The following is a 9348-nucleotide window of genomic DNA, read 5'->3' on the forward strand; positions in this document are numbered from 1 at the left end:
GACCAGCAGGTCGAAGGAGATGATCCTGCCCGTCTACTCTGTTCTCATGAGATGTCACTTGGAGTATTGTGTCCAGTTCTGGTGTCCTCAACATAAGAAGGACATGTTGGAGCAAGTCCAGAGGAGGGCCATGAGGATGATTAGAGGGATGGAGAACCTCCCGTATGAAGACAGGCTGAGGAAGTTGGGGATGTTCAGCCTGGAGAAGAGAAGACTGTGTGGAGACCTCATAGCAGCCTTCCAGTATCTGAAGGGGGCCTATAAGGATGTTGGGGAGGGACTCTTCATTAGGGACTGTAGTGGTAGGACAAGGGGGAATGGGTTTAAACTTAAACAGGGGAAGTTTAGATTAGATAAAAGGAAGAAGTTCTTTACTGTGAGGTTGGTGAGGCACTGGAATGGGTTGCCCAAGGAATTTGTGAATGCTGCATCCCTGGCAGTATTCAAGGCCAGGTTGGACAGAGCCTTGGGCAACATGGTTTGGTGTGTTGTGTCCGTGCTCATGGCAGGAGGGTTGGAACTAGATGATCTTAAGGTCCTTTCCAACCCAAACCATTCTATGATTCTATAACTTTATGAAATTTAGTGAGGTCAAATGCATAGTTCTTCCTTGGGAAAGCAGGGGGCACTAAGCATTTGCTGGGGCTGCCTGGCTGGGAGCAGCACTGCTGGAAAGGCCCCGGAGGCCCTGGTGGAGAAAGAGCTGAGCATGCACAAGAAGTGTGCCCTGGCAGCAAAGATGACTAACAGCATCCTGGGCTGTATGAACAGGAGCACAGCCAAGAGATTGAAGGACTTGATTACCTCAGTACTTGGTAGCTCACAGCTAGAGCAGTGTGGTTAGTTTTGGAACCCCAATTAAAAAACATTGGCAGACTGGACTGAGTTCAGTGAAGGGTTGTCACGTTGGTCAGATGGCTGGATCAGCACATGAGGAGAGACTGAGAAAACTGTCCTTGTTCAGCTGGAGGAAGGATGTCTCTGCAGGGACCTAACAGCAGCTTTCCAGCTCCTAAGAGAGAAAGGTCAAGAAGATGGAGCCTGGCTTTTCAGTGAAGCATGGCAGGAGAATGACAGCCAGCAAGCATAAATTTGAACAGGACATGAACTGGCTATATGTATGGAGAAACTTTTCCACAAGAGGACAGTTGAGCAGTGGAACCCAGAGAGATTGCGGGATCTGTCAAATCCCAACACAACCTCATCATTGACACTGGTTTGAGAAGGAAGTTGGACTAGAGACCTCCCAACATCCCTTCAAGCTGGTATCTGTGATCCAGCTGCCGTTCCATAGAGCATCTCTAGCAGAAGTCTGCAGAAATGTTCTTTTCATATGCCATCTGACTCCCTGCTCTAGAGTAGGTGCTTTTCCAAGGTGATATACTTTATGGTCACATCTCCAGATGTGTCTTTGGACTGCATGCCAAAGAAGTTTGGCTGGGTCATAGATGCTGTCCAGCCACTGAACATAAAGATGCTACTGAGTTGCTTTTACTAGGACTTTGAGAGTAAATTCATAAGGACTCCTCATAATCCTAATTCATAGATGTGACCTGTAGCCTTCTTCTATGTAATTAAACGTTTAAATATAAACAGTGTGGAGCTTAGGTGCTTAGATCTATTGCTTCTATCTGCCCACATCAGTCAGTGTTCATAACTGATTAACAAGAGTGGCTTGTGAAAAACTTGCTTAACTGTTGCTTGTAGTGTTGCAGGATCTTTGTGGTTTTGAATGGTATCTGCATGTGGCTGTCAAATTCAGAATGGCACAGATTTTAATTACTTTTGCCGTGTTACTGGGCTGTATCATTGGTTCTGTGGTAGCCAGGCAGAAATCCTCCCTGAAGCACTCTTTCTTAGGAATCAAGACTCACAAGGTGACACAGAGTTAGAATTTCTTAGGAGTGTCAGCCCTTATCTATCCTTCTTTGACTACCATAGAAGCCTCAACAGTAGATTTTGTCAATAAGCTATAGGCTGAAGTTTCTTAGCAGCGAAACTGTCCAGTAGTTGGTAAGTCAGACTTCAGTCATTGCCACCTGTGAAAATGCTGCTTTTGGAACACTGTTTTTTGAAATGGCTAGGTTATGTGTATCTGCTGTAGGAAGCAAAAAAATTGGCCTAAGAATTGGCCTTGTCAGGTTTGGGGAGCAAGAGCGTTCTTTTCTGTTACCTCTCTCAAAGATGGAAATTACAGACTAGCCTAATCCTAAGGAAATGGCCAAATCTCTATCTATTTGCATCTGATGGTTTTGGGTATTTTAATAAAAAAAAATTAAAAAAAAGCAATTTGCTGAAACTGTTTTGTTTGTCCTGCTCAGGTAGTGAAGAATTCAATTCCAATTGTTCCTACCTGAAATTAATTTTTTTTTTTTTATCCTAGGACTTTTAGTGATAGCCAGCTTTCACCTAGAAAGAAACACCAATCTGAAGGGCACACTCTTGCGTATCTGGTTTGTTGGTGGTGGTGGTGGTTGGGGTTTTTTTGTTTGGGGTGGGGGTTTTTTTGTTTGTTTTTTACTATCTTTAGTTTAAACTAAAGTTATGCAGGTGACAGCATGGTGTCTGTCTGCTACATACAATCTGCCTGATCAAGAAGGAGACAAAGCGTTTCTTAGACATCTGGAAGAAGTCCCATGATGGCGGGCCCTCATACTCATGGGGAAACTTTTACAACCCTGACATCTGCTTTGAGGGCAGCAGCACTGGGCACAAGCATTGCAGGAGATTCCTGGATTGGATTTAGGACAATTTCTTGACACAGGCAATCAGCAAGCCAACGAGGGGAGGTGCTCAGCCGCTCAGCCGGATCTCTTACAAAGAAGGAAGAACTGGTTGGGGATGTGAAGGTCGTGGAGGACAAAGGGGCTCAGAGAAGCTGGCTGCCCTTCCAAGGACAACCTCTTCAAAGCAAAGGGGAATGATCAGACCAGTGTGCAGACAGTTGAGCAGGCCTGGCAGGAGGCCAGCGGAGTCAAGCAGGGAATTCCTGACTGGCCTCAAATGCAAAAAGGGAGTGCGTGGAGGTGTGAGCAGCGCTGGCCTACCCATCAGGAACAGCACAATGGTGCTCAAGCTTGCAAGTCTGAAATTAGGAAAGTCAAAGCTCAGCTAGAGTTGAAACCTAGCAACGGATGTGATGGGCAACAAGAAAGCCTTCTGCAAGTGGATCAGCAGAAAGAAGACTAAGGAAAACTCATGTCTCAGTCTGGTTCTGCTGCTCGTGTCAAAAAGCTGTGGAAAAGGCCAAGGCACTCAGTGTTGGCTTTGCCTCTGTTTCTTCCGGTAAGCCCTGTCCCCACGCCTCCCAGGCCCCTGAGCCTACATCAGAGTCAGGGGAGCATGGCTGTTCAGAGGGACCTTGACAGGCTGCAGAAGCAGGACAGCAGTTCAACATTGTAAAGTTCAACACAGGCAAATACAAAGTTCTGCTCCTGGAACAGAATAACACCATGCAGTAGTACAGATGGGCATCAACTGGGTAGAAGGCAGTTTTGCAGGAGAACACCTGAGGGTCCTCATGGACAACAAGCAGAGAATGAGTCTGTGAGGTAAGCCAGCTGTGACAAAAGCCAACTGCAAAATGCGCTAGCTGTATTAGCACAAGGGTTGTCATCAAGTCGAGAAAAGAAGCTATTCCTTGCTATGCCACACTTGGGAAACTGTCTGGACTTGTGGGCAGAGGACCACCGAGACATGATATCCTGGTGTGAGGCCCACAGAGGACCACCAGGATGTCTGGGGGCTGAAGCACATGCCTACCAAGAGAAACTGCAACAGCTTGGTTTGTCCAGCCTTGATAAGAGAAGGGAAAAGGGAGATCCTACTGGTGAGTGTCACTGCCACGTGGGATGATGGAGAAAAGACAGACTCAGCCTCCTCTTGGAGGTGCACAACAGTAGGATGCACAACAAAACATTGGAACGGGCTGCCAAAAGACGCTATGGGATGTCCATCCTTGGTTAGAGACATTCAGAACCCGACTGGACAAGGCCCTGAGTAACCAGATGTAATTTGAACATCAACAACAACAGTTGTTTTATGCATAGTTGGTCTGCAGGACTTCAAAGGTCTTTCTGATGCAAATTATTTTGGGTTTCCTGAGGCTTAACAGTTGTCCACCACATCATGGCTTTGCCAGATATTCTGTGAATCCTTTGCATGTTTGAGGACTTTTCATCAGCGTAACTCCAGAAGTTCAAATGGATTACAGCTAGGACGTGGGTGACTTTGGTGTTTGTCTTTTGTTGGAGGGAGCTGTGGTAGGTGCTTCTGATGTGCCTGGACTAGCAAAGAAGTACTGACTGCCTTGACACTGAGGGTTTGTGGAGATTAAGGAAGGCTGAGCTGCATATAGTCTTTTTTTGTACTGTACGGCAGTATTCCTATCAGGGCTCCACCTGAAGAGACTCAAATTCTTTCAGAATTCAGTATCCTACAGTGTTAAGTTTATAGTGGAATGGGTTATACTCTTGTTGGAAGAAAAGATTACACATACAGTCATGATGGATGTCAGTGAGGCTGACATAGATCTATTTCTTAGGTTTGCTGGTGGCCACACTTCACCTGGGGATGATAAGGAAAACCCAAACAACCCTCTTTAGAAAACTTTCTATGCCAAAAATGCATTTCCTAGATCCTATGTTTCCTGATGGCAGAAGTCACAGAAATGATTATTTATTTTTCAACACAGAGGAACCAAGAACTAACCTGTTTGCCATATGAGAATATTGGACGTCTATGGCTTGTAGTCTGTTTCTGTAGTGTTAGGAGCATGGGAGATGGCTTTGTTCTTTCCGGAAATGGGAAATCTCACATCTATTTCTCTTTATGTCTCTGCTCTTGGTTGTGTCAGTGGCAATGAGAGAAGCTCAAGAAAACCTCTGCCTTAAGCTTAAGCTCAGGTTTTCCATCACTGACAGATTTTTTTCTGTCATTTCTTAATCGGTATTCTGTCTGTTCTTTATGGTCTGCATACTTGTACATCAGCTTCTAATAGTTGTGTGGAGAGCTCTATTTAATTTTGCTAGAGTGGCAAACCTTCTTATGGAGGACTTTGAAAAGAAAGAACACATATTTGATCTTCTGGGAGAAGAGTAAAAGTACTAATTTGTTTTGAGTGTCATACAACTAGTCTGATGCTATGATGAGAACTTACTGCTACTTTGTTTTGTTTTTATTTAACTTCTACATGACAGTCTTGAGGATTTTCTTGTTAAGTAAGAGCGTATGTATTTAAAATCACTAGTAATGAAATACTCCCTGCAGTCATTGTTACATTTTTTCAATGTTTGACTACACTCATTCCTAAGAACTTTCACTTTATTTCTAATCCGTGCTAAATTAACAGACTTCATGACGCCTTGTATTATAAATGGTGTATTCTTGTCTGTTAATCATCTTGATAGCTTTTCTCAGAATTTTCTTGAGTTTGCCAGTAGATTTCTTCATTTGTGACTCTGGTGTTTTCTTAGTGATTATGTTATTGCCAAGTATGGCAGTAATTATAAAATCCTTACTCTTGCTCCATGTCTTCCTGCTTATGTATTTAAGAACTACACTGGCCAGTTTAGGCTAGAGTAGTGTTCTGGGCTATTGTTTCCTCCCCTACTGTTTCCTATTGTTCTGAGCTATTGTTTCCACCTCTACCATTTCCTATTGTTCTGGGCTTTTGTTTCATTTATGGTTTGCCTACATGACTTACTCCCAGTTAAGGACACACTCTTTCATGTAAGGGTGTACTTGCCCATTTCCAAGCTCAGATCATTAGGTCTCCTAACCTACTTCATGTCACCTCCTCTGCTAACTTCTTTGGAAAAGGGGAAATAGAAAAGGGGTTTGTTAATCGAACTAATGTAGTTTAACTAGCATATTGAGATATCAGTAAAAGTTGGCAAGATCCACCGTATAGCTGGTCATGTTGAAACATTGATGTGAAATTCAATTTCACCTCAGCCAAGAAGATGTGTTGACTAAAGGGCAGTTTTTGCTTATGATGGGTAACACTTGTTTTTAAAAAGTCAACATGAACACGCACCCTTTATTTTTAGCCATTTCCTATTGTTCTGGGCTTTTGTTTCCTACCCTACCATTTCCTAAGTCCTTATAAGATTTCCCTGGGAAGCAGTGAGAGTCCCTCTGCTGTAGCAATGTCCTACATCCTTTGCTTCTAGGTTGTTGGGTTGTGGTTTTTTTCGTATTTTGTTTGTATTTAGTAATTTGTATTGTTTTCTTTCTCCCAGATCACTATGGTATGGATCCATATCCCTGTCCTTTATTTCCGATTTACCCATCCTGTATGACTTGTAGATTCGTTCGTTACATTCAGTCCCAGAACCATTCCTCTTTATACCTTGCACTTTTGCCTGTTTGCTGCTGCCCATGCAGATGACTTCATTAACTTATCCACAGTGAGTTGCAGTCACTTTCATCAGTAGCCATGGTCTCATTAGTACCACCAGTATAGAAGAATGACTTGCTTTATTGTGCATTCTGTTGTGTTTGTTCAGTATTGCAGCTCAGCTGCCACCATGCAGCTGTATCAGCAAACTTGGAAAAAGCCTTTTCTGAAGTGTCCTACAGTCTTTTGAGGTCACAATTAACTAAAAATTTTACAGCTTTTAATGCATTTATGTCTCTTTTGTCCACTTCTGGATCATTTTAATGAAAGTGTCAAGTCAAAGTAGATGAAAGAAGTAAGGTTTTTTGTATCACTTGGCCACAAAGAAAATGGAATCTTTGTCTTAATGCCCTTTTTTCAGCTTTCTTGGGCAACACATGGCCAGTATTTGCTTTTATTTGTGTGTCACTGGGAATTCCTCAAAAATTTATTGTGAAGGATTGTATCCCTAAGGACCACTTGAACGTCTAAAATATCTGTTTTATTTTTCCCATTATTTCTGGCATCTTTAAGGAATGGATGGGACATAATTTTCTTGCAGGAGTGATACAGCTAGGTCTCTTGATATTTAGAAGACTAAATCTGGAATTCACATGATGCTTTCTAGTACTCTTCCAGCCACAGCAGTAATTAGCTTGGAATGGACACACGACATCAGTTTTGATATAATGTGTATCTTTCTCTATAGCCTTGGAGACTGAAGCAGAGTTGTTTCTTCGGTGTACTTGAGAGTTTAGTCTAAATTTAAGTGTCCATGAGTCTGTATTTCATAACTAGGAAATGTTCATGACATTCTGCTTAAAACACTATAGGGAAATCAAAGTAAAGCTCTGTAAATCCTGCTTGTATCTTTTAGCTTCACATAACAGGCTTATCTGTCCTGGTTCCACATTTCTTCTTTGCTTCTTTGCTTTGAATCAAAATACAACTTAACTTGCTGGTTTTCTTCCTGTAACTCCATGACTATAAACAGATGAATATTTTATCTCATGAAACTCTGTCATTTGCTAATATTTATTTGATAATGAGATAGCCAGAATGAAGGTAACATTCTAAATAAATTTATAAATGCACCATTCCCCAACACAATTGCTTTATTAGGATGGTGATGGTTTTGATGGAGTTGGGGCTAAGTAAGGGATAGGACTGGGAGTTAATGGGATGTCAAAGTAAAAAGAGAGGGAATAAGTTTTTGAATTAGTATGCAATTTTTTTTAGAGTTGGGAAATGAAGACTGGGCATTCTGCCTCTGTGCTAAGGGCTGCTGCATAAGGTGACTGTCTGATGCAGGTGCAGAGGAGGAGGGGAGAATGCAGTTCTTTTGTTCAAACAATATTTTTCTTACATTCTTTTCTCTGCTTGACATCTGCCAAGTCCAGTTAGGATTCACTCACAGCCCTTCCTCTTCTTGGTGACAGGCAGACAGCAAAATACAAATTCAGAGTTGGAGAATCTCTTTTCCCCTCTGGAAGATTTCCTGCTCTCTAGATGAGGAAAGATCTTTTTGTTCCCTGCCTGGGCTTCTCTTGATCTCTGTGTTAAGTTTTACATTGTTTGAGAAGATCCTTGTACCTCTACCTGAGAGAAGACATCTGAGCACTTTGATGCCATGTGCAGCTTTGTAAAAAATAAATCTTGTTCAGCAAGCCTACCTTCTTCTGAGGAGATCACAGGATTCTTTGATAACAGAAATTGTATTGATGCTATTGGATTTCTTCAAGCAATTTGATCTGCTGTCAATGACATCTTAATTAAAAATCTTACAGCATAAGTAAGCTTATCAGTTACCTTAAATTAAAAAGTCCCTCACTGTCAATTTGGTGACACATCACTGAGTGGGTCATTTCCAGTGCTGCTGCCCTCAAAGTGGATGTCAGCATGGTTAAAGTTTTCCCATGAGAATGAGAGCCTGCAACTGTAGGGCTTCTTCCAGATGTCTCAGAAGGGCTTTGTCTCCTTCTTGATTGGGTGGTTTGTAGGAGATGCCACTTGCAGTGTCACCTACTCCAGTGCAACTCTCAGCATTAGGATGAAGCCTTACCTAGTGTGCAGCCTCTTATAATTGCCTTCCAAGCTGTCACACTGTGCCATTCATAGACATCATCCCGTGATAACGTTCATATTCCAGAAATGGTAGTGTTGCAGCTGTTCCCTGGTTTCTGTTTCTGTTTGATAAGCCTTGCACATTTGTTTGCAGACACATGTGGTGGGGCCTCTGCATTGTGCTGCTTTTAGAAGGAAATGGTGACAGTGTCTCCCATCCTGCTATTCCCTGCACAATGTCCTCCCTGCCCCCACTTACAATTTTCTATTCTTTTGTCACCATCAATAAATAATCCATGGAAACCAAGGATAAAGGTGCATAATTTAATAATAGTATGTTCTTCTTAATTTTTAATTTTTTTTAACATTTGAATTTTCACAACTGGAAAAAAAGGACCCCAGACTCTAGAAAGACATTATCTTACTAATGTTAATAATAATCTATTCCAGTTATCCATGTAATTCTAATCTAAGGTTTAACATACATGCTTCAAAACTGAGATGATGGGATATTGCTGCTAGATGCTTATTATAGTTTCTTGAAATAGATATAGGCCAGAATAGAGAATTCAGGTCTTGAAATACTCCTTACACATTCATAGTTCAAACTTCTGTAGAAGAGGGGTGACTTGCATGGAGCTATGAACTTTTCAGTTAGGGAAAACCATGCACCAAGAAGGAATTGGGCAGATTCTTATCACATAAACACCAAGATAATTGGGGGTTTGCTTACTTATGAAGAAGACTGAAAAAAATAATGATGTCCTACTGGCTGGAGTGTAAAAGTACCTTTATCTTTTCAGCTAAGATGTACCAGAAACAAAGAAAATTCTTCACTGTGATACAATATTGCTAGGGCTCCCCTTTTATTTTCCTCACACTCTTGAGGGGAAATTGGGAAAGAG

The sequence above is a fragment of the Nestor notabilis genome, unplaced genomic scaffold (assembly GCF_000696875.1).
Source record: "Nestor notabilis isolate BGI_N333 unplaced genomic scaffold, ASM69687v1 scaffold23946, whole genome shotgun sequence".
Lineage (NCBI taxonomy): Eukaryota > Metazoa > Chordata > Aves > Psittaciformes > Psittacidae > Nestor > Nestor notabilis.